This window comes from Sapajus apella, unplaced genomic scaffold (assembly GCF_009761245.1).
Source record: "Sapajus apella isolate SASKATOON/1434 unplaced genomic scaffold, GSC_monkey_1.0 scaffold133, whole genome shotgun sequence".
NCBI classification, from domain to species: domain Eukaryota; kingdom Metazoa; phylum Chordata; class Mammalia; order Primates; family Cebidae; genus Sapajus; species Sapajus apella.
The window spans coordinates 354168-366893 of NW_022437073.1; the positions used below are offsets into that span (position 1 = coordinate 354168).

The 12726-nt window shown below is 41.2% G+C and overlaps 1 pseudogene across 1 annotated transcript; it reads right to left on the reverse strand.

Annotated features, from left to right (window-relative positions):
• Positions 1–5055: 5055 nt before the first annotated feature.
• Positions 5056–7190, reverse strand: LOC116539769 (annotated as a pseudogene). Its single transcript, XR_004264183.1, has one exon. The product of XR_004264183.1 is annotated as a selenide, water dikinase 2-like (transcript).
• Positions 7191–12726: the final 5536 nt, after the last annotated feature.

Below are 12726 nucleotides of genomic sequence, written 5' to 3' on the forward strand. Positions count from 1 at the left end.
AAAGATAAGCTTGGACTGAGTTGGTGATTAACACCTGTAATCCCAGCCCTTTGGGAGGCTGAGGCAGGAGGATTGTTTGAGCCCAGGAGTTTGAGACCACCCTGTGCAATATAGTGAGATTCCCATCTCTACGAAAAAATTTTAAAATTAGGCAGGCATGGTTGTGTACATCTGTAGTCTCAGCTACTTGGGAGGCTAAGGCAGGAGGATCACTGGAGACCAGGAGGTCAAGGCTGCAGTGAGCTGTGATTGCACCACTGTTCTCCAGCCTGGGTGACAGTGCCAGGCCCTATCTTTTTTTTTTTTTTTTTTGAGACGGAGTTTTGCTTTTGTTGCCCAGGCTGAAGTGAAGTGGTGCGACCTTGGCTCACTGCAACCTCCACCTCCCAGGTTCAAGCGACTCTCCTGCCTCAGCCTCCCAATTAGCTGGGATCACAGGTGCCCGCCACCACACCTGGCTAATTTTTGTATTTTAGTAGAGACAGGGTTTCGCCATGTTGGCCAGGCTAGTCTCGAACTCCTGACCTCAAGTGATCCAACCACCTCAGCCTCCCAAAGTGCTGGGATTATAGGCATGAGCCGCCACACCCGGCCCAGACCCTGCCTTTAAAATATATGAGACAGTGAGACAGGAGGATCACATGAGCCCAGGAGTTCAAAACCACCCTGGGCAATATAGGAAGACCCCATCTCTACTAAAAAATTTAAAAATTTGCTTGGTATGGTGGCATACACCTGTGGTCCCAGCTACTAAGGAGGCTAAGGTGGGAGAAAAACCAAAAGGTCAAGGCTGCAGTGAGCTATGATCATGCCACTACATTACAGCCTGGGCAACAGAGTGAGACCCTGTCTAAAAAAAAACACACAAGAAAAAGGCTGGATACAGTGGCTCACACTTGTAATCCCAGCACTTTGGGAGGCTGAGACTGATGGATCACTGAAGGTCGGGAGTTTCAGAGCAGCCTGGCCAACATGGTGAAACTTTGTCTCTACTGAAAATACAAAAACTATTTGGGCATGGTGGCGCACACCTGTAGTCCCACATACTTGGGAGACTGAGGCAGAATTGCTTGAACCCTGGAGGCAGAGGTTGCAGTGAACTGAGATCTTGCCATTTCACTCCACTCTGGATAACAGAGTGAGACTCTGTCTCAAAACAACAACAACAAAAAGATGACTAGCATGCTGCGGTAAAAGAGGTGGATACTTCTGGCTGGTGACAAACAGCCAGAGACAGGTTGCCTAAACGGCTACGGAACGCTCTTTCATCGCACCTGTAACCCATTCATCATAGAATCCTACATGGGTTGGGAAGCTGCCCCCAACACAGAGATCAATTACTATATCTTGTGCCCTATCTAAGGAAGAACAAACTATTTATAATTAAAGGGGAAATCGTTATGATGGACTTAAGGGGATAGTTTATCAGTTTTCAGCCTATAAATTTCTTTTGTTGTTTTGTTTGTTTTCTTTCAGTGAATGGAATATAAATCTTGTATGGAATGTTTACGTATAACTGCTTTCCTAGAGAAAAAGAAATTGGGTTTTGAAACATAATACATGCATCTTTAAATAACAACAATTGGCCGGGCGCAGTGGCCCACACCTGTAATCCCAGCACTTTGGGAGGCTGAGTCGGGCGGGTCACGAGGTCAGGAGATAGAGACCATTCTGGCTAACACGGTGAAACTCCATCTATACTAAAAATACAAAAAATTAGCTGGGCATGGTGGCATGTACCTGTAGTCCCAGTTACTCGGAAGGCTGAGGCAGGAGAATTGCTTGAACCTCAGAGACGGAGGTTGCAGTGAGCCAGGATCACGCCACTGCACTCCAGCCCGGGCAACAGCACAAGACTCTGTCTCTAAATAAATAAATAAATAAATATTAAAAATAAAATGATATGAAATTAAAAATTGAACCTAGAGAAGAAAAAAAAAACACTGGGTCCATATTAGGGAAATATAGGGACACTTCTGCCTACAAGACATCTGGCTCTGCTAATTGTTCTTAAGAAGCCAAAGAGATGTATATTTGTATTAAATTATGTACATTGAGGGTTCTTTTAATAAAAATATCTAGTAATAGCAAATTACTAATGTCCTCATTTCTGAAATTTCTGATGTTCATAGTCCAGGAAACTTGCATTTCATGAGCAGGAGTAGAAGAGGAGCCCAAAAAGGATATAAAATCCTTTTAGGTTCTCCTCTGCAAGATAGGAATACAGACACTCACTTTATAACATTACCAAAAGGATTTATTTCTTTGCCAAGTTTTAAGCTCTCAAATCTTACTTTACCTCATTTTAGACAAGAAGAAAAAGAAAAGGTGATGAACGGCAGTGTACTGGTGCTTGGTGAGACATTCTCCTTTTTAAGTAAGCAGTATTCCTTTCTACTTTTTCTTTCCTCAAATTCAAATCTTTGGAGATAAGAATCCAGCAATAAGAACTTTCAAGCCCCCCCCAGGCGAGTCTAATAAACAGTTAGGGTTGAGACCACTGCGTCAGTGGAAATCAGAATTCTGAAGCCAACAAATTTGACTACAAAAATAAATCAAATATTTTCTGTCATCTTGCATTTTTTGCCTTTTATACAAAATGTTTGCAAACCTGTGATCATGTAGAGATACAATTTTATACCCAGACATTGATTTTTCAAATAATTATTTCATTATATATCATATGAGAATTAATTTGTTCCAAGGGAAAAGTTCCAGATGTAAAACTTCTAGCTCTGTGTTCATGTACAAGAAAACTGAGGTTCATAAGAATTAAATGACTTACAGATAAAATGATTATCATATCTTAGGAATCTTGCGATATGAGAATGAATATCCTCATATCATATCATATCTCAGGAAAGGAATATTCACAGGAATCTAAGAATTGAATGAAACAGTCTGTCTAAAAATACCAATTTAAAAATAGCATTCATATAAGATGGATTATTCCATTAGAACAGTGATTCACAGCCAGGTTTGGTGGCTCATGCCTATAATTCCAGCATTTTGGGAGGCCAAGATGAGGATCCCTTGAGGCCAGGAGTTCAAGACCAGCCTGAGCAACATCACTAGACCCTGTCTCAAAAAAATTTTTTTAATTAGCCAGGTGTGGTGACATTTGCCTGTAGTTCTAACTACTCAGAAGCCTGAGGCTGGAGGATTGCCTGAACCCAGGAGTTAAAGGTTACAGTAAGCTATGATCACACCACTGCACTCCAGCCCAGGTGACAGAGCAAGACCCTATTTCTATTAAAAAAAAAAAAAAAAAAAATTGGGCTGGGCAAGGTGGCTCACGCCTGTTATCCTAGCACTTTTGGAGGCCGAGGTGCCAATAGTAGTGAGGTTAAGAAACCCTGTACTAGAATATGTTAATATTTAAAACACAAAATTGGTCACTTCTATATCTCAGTATTACCTTTATCATCTCCAAAATTACCTCTATCTTTCAGTAAAACAAATATTCACTATATTAATAATTGGCTGAATAATTTGTTACATTGAAAGCAAAAAGACATGGATTTAAAGCAACAGCGCAAGTTTAAGCTTGCCTTAATCTCAAACCAATCAGCATGCACTCCCCTACTTTGAGCCCATAAAAGCCGTGGAGGCAGCCACACTGGGAGAGAAACCACCTGACTGCAAGGGTTGAGGACCACTCCCATGTCCCATCCCCACCGAAAGCTTTTCCATCCCTCAATAAAATTATTCTTCACCCTCCTCGCCCTTCAAATTGTCAGTGTAACCTCATTCTTCCTGGATGTGGGACAAGAGCTCAGGAACTGCCTAATGCAGGTACAAGTCATAACACAGGGGGGCCAAGTGGGCAGGGTGCCTCCAGCAGCAGGCCCAGGGACAAGCAAGGCTCAGGCAGTGGAGGGGGGTGGGTAGCACCAGCTGTGGAGGTTCCCAGAAGGCAAAATGGCTGAGAAAAATCCTGTGTCACTTAGAAATGGAGTAAACTTTACATGGAATGCTGGAGGCCAAACTCCTGCCAAATCTATCAAACCATTCAACAGGCTGGTGAAAGCCACAGCATCAAACCCAAGACTACTATACAATTTATTGTCTTGACAAAAGTAAGTAGGATGGTAGAAAGGCTACGTGCTGTGTGTTAAAGACTGTTGCCCAATCTAACATGTTTGAAATTCCAAAAATTGTTCATAGCCTCTACATTTTATTAAAATTTAACTTGAAAATGCATTTACCAGCTGGTTGTCATAACTTCCTTCCTATCCAGCCGAGTAGTTTAGGAATATTTTGTGTAATCTACTATTTTAAAACAGGTAACAAGACCTCTTTTCTCTTCTTTACAATTCTATTAAAGTATTCCTATATGTAAATTAGAAATAAGCTGTCCTATTTAGGAATAGCTAAGCTGTTTTTTAAAAATCCTATTATGTTTTTATCTGATCCTCCATTTCCTCCTTGCTTTTCATACTCCCTTTTCTTCTTTTTTCCACATTTTTTCCTCGCTTCTGGTTTATCTTATACTCTGATTCCCTGAGAATAGATTTTATTCTTACTATAGGAATTGTAGGCATTGTATGTTCTTGTAAGGTTTATTGCCGAGTTTAAAATGAGTAAACTGAGGCCAGTATAAGAAAATTAAATGCCAATTTATTTGGCTCCCAGGCGAGGTTCCATGGTCCCGGGGAAAGGGGCCAGGGAAGTCGCGCCAACTTCCTGGTGTTTTTATGGCTAGGAGGAACGAGCAAGGGGTGCGGGATTGAGACGGGGCGGGCCACTATTGGTTGGCGGGTTGTTGGGCAGGTTTTCCAGTGGGAGAGCCGGCCAGGAACCTTGCATCAGCTGGAGCCTTCCAGGGGAGCCATGCGGCAGAGCTAGGTGCCTAGTGCAGAGGTGGGTGTGTCCAACCTCCTGGAGAAGCAACCGGCCTTACAGTTCTCAGCTATATTCACAGCTTAAAAAAAAAAAAAAAAAAAAAAAAAAAAAAAAACAGCTGTGAGTTAAAGGCACTGATTCTAAACTTTTTGGATGAAACTTTGAAACTAATCCTTCCAGTAACAAAGCAAACAGAGTATTTGTTTGTTTAACATCTTTACTTTTTTTTTAATTTAGGAAGAAATTACTCTTTATTGATCAAATCACCAGAAATTTGCAGCAAACGACTTAACCTCTTAATAACCACCAAGTCCTGGGCTCTGAGGCTTGCTCTGCCTCTCCCAGTCCTTAATGGGGTTTAGGGGGAGAGACGTCATTAACAGAGACCAAGCCAGATGGTTGCAGGTCCTCTTTTCCCAGTCATGACAAGCTGCTCAATTCTTGTCCAGGGCAGGAAAGAGCCAGTACTCAGGAAAGTCTAATAAAGAATGTGAGGTGGCATTATAAGATCTCTTTTAACAATTTAGATTTATCAACAGTATTCATCCAAAACTCTTTTGCTTCTGACCTAATTTCTTCATTTTGCAATTTGTGTATGGTTTTAATAAATCATCTCAATCCCTGTGCAGAAATTAATTAACCCAGTGCAAAGAAAAATCCCTCAACCTGGAATAGCCTCATCTTACTTTGGAAAGAGAAAACAGGTATTTCTGCTCCTCCTCCACCCAAGCGATGAAAAAACATCTCCCACAAAGTTCAAAATGTTACTCTGGCCTCGGAATGTACATAAAGGCTGCTTTTGATGGGCTGATTCCAATCACCTAGAAAGGGCAGCTGGAACCACTGATGCAGGAAGCCTTCTTTGGAAATTTCTTAAAATCAACTCTTAAGAACCATCGATGATTGTGTACAACAGCTCTACGGTACAAACAGCTTCTGTTCTTTCATCTCACGAGCAAGGCTCAGAGGAGGCATTTGAATTGTCAGGAGCAAGAGCAGCAGCTGTGGCCCCACGAGGTATGACTTCAATAACTCACGGCTTGTCAATGATCTGGGCCATTTGGCTTCCCTTTTCCACAATGCCAACGATCCACACTTGGTGACCCTCTCCGTACTTGGGGGATTTGATTTTGGAACAAAAGTGAGCCGCCTGTTCTCTAGGCAGACAAATCAGTAATCCCCCAGAGGTTTCAGCTGAGGTTCCTTGAAGGAGTGCAAACCGCCCACTGGCCTTGCTGAGGGCAGCCATCTTGGCAATTATTGGGAGATTATGAATAACAAAGGACGCTTTGTTTCTTTGTTGTTTCCCAAGCCTCTGGGAGTGTCCTAGAATGCCAAAGCCTGTGATATCTGTGGCCACATGGGCATTAAATGTGTGCATTAAACCTGCAGCAGTTCTGTTGAGGGTAGCCATATTGAACATGGCTTCCTGATAGGGCAGCTCCACCTGTTCTCCGGAGACCACCATCTTTATTCTGTCTTTCAGGATTATCCAGCCATTGGTGGGCATTGACAGCAACCTGGGTTCCTAACGTTTGGTTAACAGCAGCACATCCCCAACCACCGCGCTGTCGAGCATTATGAATTCATTTGGCTGGCACACCACAGTGGCAACTCCACCGATTTTAATCCAAGGGTTGAGCACAGTTTGCCCACCGGTCACTGCAGTCCCTCCTTCGTCAGCCGCATCCCGAATGCCTTTGACCATGAGTGGTGTTACCTTTTCGCGTTCCTCCTCACTCATACTCTGGCTGACGCTGAGTAACATCAACATGTCACACTCAGTAATGCCCATGGCGTAGAGGTCACTCAGCACGTTGGCACCAGCTATGCGCCCCATCACGTAGGGATCTTCCACCAAGGTGTAAAAGAAGTCCGTGGTCTGCACCAGCAACAGGCCCCCACGCCTCAGGGGGATGATGCAGGAGTCCATACCTACGCCCAGGGCTGGAAAAGCGGGGCTGGGGCCCGCTGCGGTTTCCTAGGACGCCTCTTCCTGACCGCCCACCAGGCCCCGGCGCATCAGTCCCACCAGGAGTTTGAGCAGCGTCTCCTGCGGGACCTTGCAGCCTCAGCCCTTCATGCCGGAGAGGCCCGTCAGCCGCCAGCTCAGGCTCAGGCCCAACGCCTGAGGCAACAAGGGCCAGTAGCTGGGGAAGCTCCGGCCCAGAGCCTAGCCCGCCAGCCCGAGGAGCCTTCCGCAGCTGCCATCGCCGCCATTGCCTCTCCGCAGGCGCTCGTCGCCCAGGCTTCCGCCATCGCGCACGGTCAGACTCACGCCACACGCAGCCTTCCAGGTCTTCCTCTAATACCTTTTATTTTGAAAGAAGAACTCTTGAGTGATTTTTCACTACATTCCATCTGGGTCTTATACTATAATTCTCAGATGTTACATGAGATATGTTATTGTGTGAAGCAATTCCATTTTGTAGTAATCTATTATGATTCTCATTGTTTCTGTAGGAGAAAAACCTTCAACCAAATGCATTCTAAACCTGCTTCAGTAGCAAGCAGCCTGTCAAGTAAATATTTTAACTGTTTCTTATCTAAATCATGAAAATGCTGTGTATTCTGATTCTAAGTTGTTGAACCAAAACAATTTTTTTGGTTCCAACTATATATAATTCAAGGTTTATTGCAATTGTGGGTTTTAACAGTTAACAGTTTTTTTGAAACATCAGAACACAGAAAATTATCCACTGGTACTATACACAATCTTTGTTGTTAAGTAAACTCAGATTATACTAATAGAAACACCTGGAATAGATGTTTTATCCTTGGTAGTTTATTTCACTCTCCTTCACCTTGTAATGATTCTCATGGTAGAGGGAGCAGGGGAGGGAGATATTTCTCAGAAGAACTAAGGCCTCCGAAAAAGAGCCAGATATGGTTATAGAATAATTTGGGTACGAATTGGAAAACTAAAAATGATAAAGATAATAACAAAATAGTTCAAAAATAATCAAGAAAACCAGAAATTTTAAACTTAAATTCTCCACTAGAGTTTTGAGTTGGGTTACTCCTATTTAATTACCTGCTGTTTAAAAGTTGAAAGATATCTGAATATCTCATTAAAAGTAAGATCTGAAGATTTTCTAATCGCCTTTTTTTAGTTATTTTTTAGTGATGTATATTTCTTCAGAAAGTTATACTAAATTTCATTCTCTCTGGAGTAAAATATACAGTTAAGGGAAAATGGACAAAGCAAAGCTTATCTGTAAAGGTAGTGAATAATCATTCATGCTTAAAAATTATAAAAACAAACTATTAGCATTCCTTTGTTTACAAAATGACTTAATTTGCAAAACGTTCTACCCTTTCTTGCTTTTAGCAGTTAGTCCTTCTTGCACTATTAATTCCTCTTCCAGTAAAGGGCTGTTCCTAATGATGGAAACAATACTCATCTGAGGAGTAATATAAGAGATATTATCTGTACACAAATACTTACAGAAGAAACTTAATGATTAGCTTTAACAATTGGAGGTAGGAATGAGTAAATGATGTTAGCTTTGGTTAAATGAAACAAATTGAAGTGAATGACACTTCACTGCTCTATTATTGAAGTCTTGATGAAGACCCAAGAGGGTAGAACATTTTATTCACCAGTATTTTCTGTGCAGATGGGGTAGGCCATGTGGTCTGTTTTTGCAACAACTGAAACTTTCCTACACGTTGACAAATGCCAGAATATTATATCCACTAATTTGAAAATTTTAACCATTGAAAGAGCTAAAGTTTATTTCTATGCTATTTATAAAAAGAAAGATGTAAGAAAATCATGAATTTATTTTCCACATGATAAACATACTAGTTACAAATTCAAACCCTGCATATCAGGACTGCTTGCAAAACTCTGCTTTCTTTTTCACGGTTTATTAATAGCTGGGATTTCCTGGACCTGTAGACCAGATCTCCTTATTATGTTCTCTCACAAGACTCTGTGAAAGTTCACTGGAGCGTTTATATGGTTATAGTTCTATATCATTCATTATTTAAAACTCAGCTTGGAACAGTGCCTAGAATATAGCAAGTACTCAATGATTACTTGAAAAAATAAATGAGTTAAGATTTACTGAGTTTAAGAAATTGGTCCAGGTGCGGTGGCTCAAACCTGTAATCCCAGCACTTTGGCAGGCCAGGGCAGGAGGATCACTTGAAGTCAGGAGTTCGAGACCAGCCTGGCCAACATGGTGAAACCCACTACTAAAAATACAAAAATTAGCCTGGCATGGTGGGCCCATGCCTGTAATCCCAGCTACTCAGAGGCAGGAGATTCGCTTGAACCCAGGAGGCAGAGGTTGCAGTGAGCCAAGACTGTGTCGTTGCACTCCAGCCTGGGCAACAGAGCAAGACACTGTCTCAAAAAAAAAAAAAAGGGGCATGAGAGAAGTTTCTAGTGGAAACTAGAATGTTATGTTTCTTTATTTTTCTTTGTGTTTTCATTTTTGTTGTTGTTCTATTTCTCAATGAAGTGCTATTTATATGTGTAAGATCAGTTTGTGAAAAATAATTGAGCTGCACTTTCTGTGTGTAGGTTAGACTTCAATTAAAAAAAAATCTCTTACTATCCCCCCAATAAAAATCTGTTTTAGATCCCTTGCATAATTTCAATAGTAACTAAACTTATATTTTCTTTTCTTTCCTTTCTTCAAGAAGACATGAGGTCTCACTGTGTTGCCCAGGCTGCTCTAGAACTCCTAGGCTCAAATGATCCTCCTGCCTCAACCTCAGAAAGTGCTAGGATTACAAGTATGAGCCACCATGCCTGGCCTGAACTTGTATCTTCTATGTTACCGTTTTAGATTTTGGAGACTTACTATCTGCTATGTGTAGCCTTTTAAAAATGTTTTGTTAAATTCAGATTTGATTAGTAGGCTTGTGTGTATCCTAATTTTATTCACAGAATTAGCTTAATGATTTTATATGCTTCTATGATATCACAAATTTTTCTTTTCATCTCCAATAAGTTCTCTCTTTCATATCTTTTTACAAACTTCTAAGAAAAAAAAAAAGAGCCTGAATGCCTTACCCAGTGTTACACAGATACTTAAATAAACATATCCTGATGTCCTGCTGAGCAACCTTTTTCCTGAATCTACACGGCATCATACAAGAGCTGAGTGCCTCCAGGGAACTTTCTTGATACAAGTGCTGCCATTGCCATGTGGCTCCCCAGTTGTTTGGACCAAGGTATAAATTCAACTCTGTGGTAGAGAAGTCAGAGAATTGACAGGAGTTAGAATTAATTTCAAAATAGTGTGCATATTTATGGAAAGTATTTGACTCCTTTGGCACAAGTCATTATTTTTGTATTCTAAAGGGAATTGTTCAATTAAAAGGCATGTAGGCTGGGAACAATGATGTATGCTTATAATCCCAACACTTCGGGAGGCCAAGGTGGGAGGATCACTTGAGTCTAGGAATTTGAGACCAGCCTGGGCAACATAGTGAGACCCCGTCTTTAAAAATAAATAGAATGCATGTAATCGTTATGTCTAGAATGTCACACATACACACACACAGAAGCCCTGTTTGAAAACTTAGATGCAATCAGGACTTTTTAGAAACTTTTTGCCAGGCTCAAACTTAAGCCCCTAGCCTGACATTATGACTCATGCCTGCAATACCAGCACTTTGAGTGGCCAATGCAAGTGGATCACTTGAGGTCAGGGGTTTGAGACCAGCCTGGCCAACACAGTGAAACCCCATCTCTACTAAAAATAGAAAAAAATTAGCTGGCCATGGTGGTGTGCACCTGTAGTCCCAGCTACTCAGGAGGCTGAGACAGGCGAATTGCTTGAACCTGGGAGGTGGAGGTTGCAGTGAGCCAAGATCATGTCATTGGGCAGCAAAGCAAGACTTCCTCTCAAAAAAAAAAAAAAAAAAAAGCTCCTTCAGGAGCCATTCTGCAAGCTCACTAATGAAATGTCATACAAGTCTCAAAAAGTCATACGAATCCCAGGCAGGTGGCTCATACCTGTAATCCAAGCACTTTGGGAGGCTGGGGCAGGAGGAGTGCTTGAGATGAGGAGTTTGAGACCAGGCTGGCCAACATGGTGAAACACCATCTCTACAAAAATTAGCCAAACATGGTGGCACACTCCTGTAGTCCCAGCTACTGAGGAGGCTGAGGCGGAGGTTGCAGTGAGCAAAGGTTGTGCCGCTGCACTCCAGCCTAGGCCACAGAGTGAGACCCTGTCTCAAAAAGAAAAGAATGCACCCAACCACTACTGCAAAGTGCTGACTGCATTTTGGGAGCTAGCAAGCTCCAGAAAGTGCCACAAGAGAACAGTGGGCATGTCTTCTGCACGCTCCTCAGACATACCTTCTGCATTGGCAGTTACAGTTCAATAGTCTCCAGTAGAACCAACACTTTAACCTAATTCTAGGCATTACCAGCCAAAAGGGAAATGCATGTTTGGTTTAAATTTTATAATAAATGTAACTTACAGTAAGTTTACCACTAATATAAATTATGCTATAAGATATGGGTTTTTTTCAGAAATGAAACTTTGCTTTCCTTTTGGACCAATATTGATCATATTTCTTTGACTTTTTTTTTTTCTGAGACAGGGTCTTTCCCTGTTCCCCAGACTAGAGTACAGTGGTGCAGTCATAGCTGAATGTAGTCTCAAACTCCTAGTCTCAAGCAATCCTCCTGCCTCAGCCTTATGAGTAGCTAGGACTATAGGCACATGTGATCATGCCTAGCTAGTTTTTAAAATTTATATACAGATGTATATATGTATATTTATTATAATAATAATTCATTATAATAATTATAATAATATATATTATAATTATAAGAAATTATAAATTATATATATAATAATTATAAATATTATGTACATAAAACATATGTATATAATATATATATATTATTGCACTTTAGGTTCTGGGGTACATGTGCAGATCATGCAGGATTGTTGCATAGGTAAATACATACATGGCAATGTGGTTTGCTGCCTCCATTCCCCCATCACCTGTATCTGGCATATCTCCCCATGTTATCCCTCCCCAACCTCCCTACCCCCTGCTGTCCCTCCCCTAGTCCCCCCTCAACAGACCCCAGTGTGTGATGCTCCCCTCCAGTGTCCATGTGTTCTCATTGTTCAACATCTGCCTATGACTGAGAACATGTGGTGTCTGATTTTCTGTTCTTGTGTCAGTTTGCTGAGAATTATGGTTTCCAGATTCATCCATGTCCCTACAAGGGACACAAACTCATCGTTTTTCATGACTGCATAGTATTCCATGGTGTATATGTGCCACATTTTCCTTATCCAGTCTATCATCAATGGGCATTTGGGTTGGTTCCAGGTCTTTACTATTGTAAACAGTGCCACTATGAACATACATGTGCATGTGTCTTTATAATAAAATGATTTATAATCCTTTGGATATATACCTAGTAATGGGATTGCTGGGTCAAATGGAATTTCTATTTATAGGTCCTTGAGGAAGCACCACACTGTCTTCCATAATGGTTGAACTAGTTTACACTCCCACCAATAGTGTAAAAGTGTTCTTATTTCTCCACATCCTCTCCAGTGTCTGTTGTCTGCAGATTTTTTAATGATCACCATTCTAACTGGCATGAGGTGATATCTCAATGTGATTTTGATTTGCATTTCTCTAATGATCAGTGATGATAAGCATTTTTTCATATGTTTGTTGGCCTTATATATGTCTTCGTTTAAAAGTGTCTGTTCATGTCCTTCACCCACTTTTGAATGGGTTTTTTTTTTTTTCTTGTAAATCTGTTTTAGTTCGCTGTAGATTCTGGATAGTAGCCCTTTGTCGGATGGGTAGATTGCCAAAATTTTTTGCCATTCTGTTGGTTGCCAATTCACTCTAATGATTGTTTCTTTTGCTGTGCAG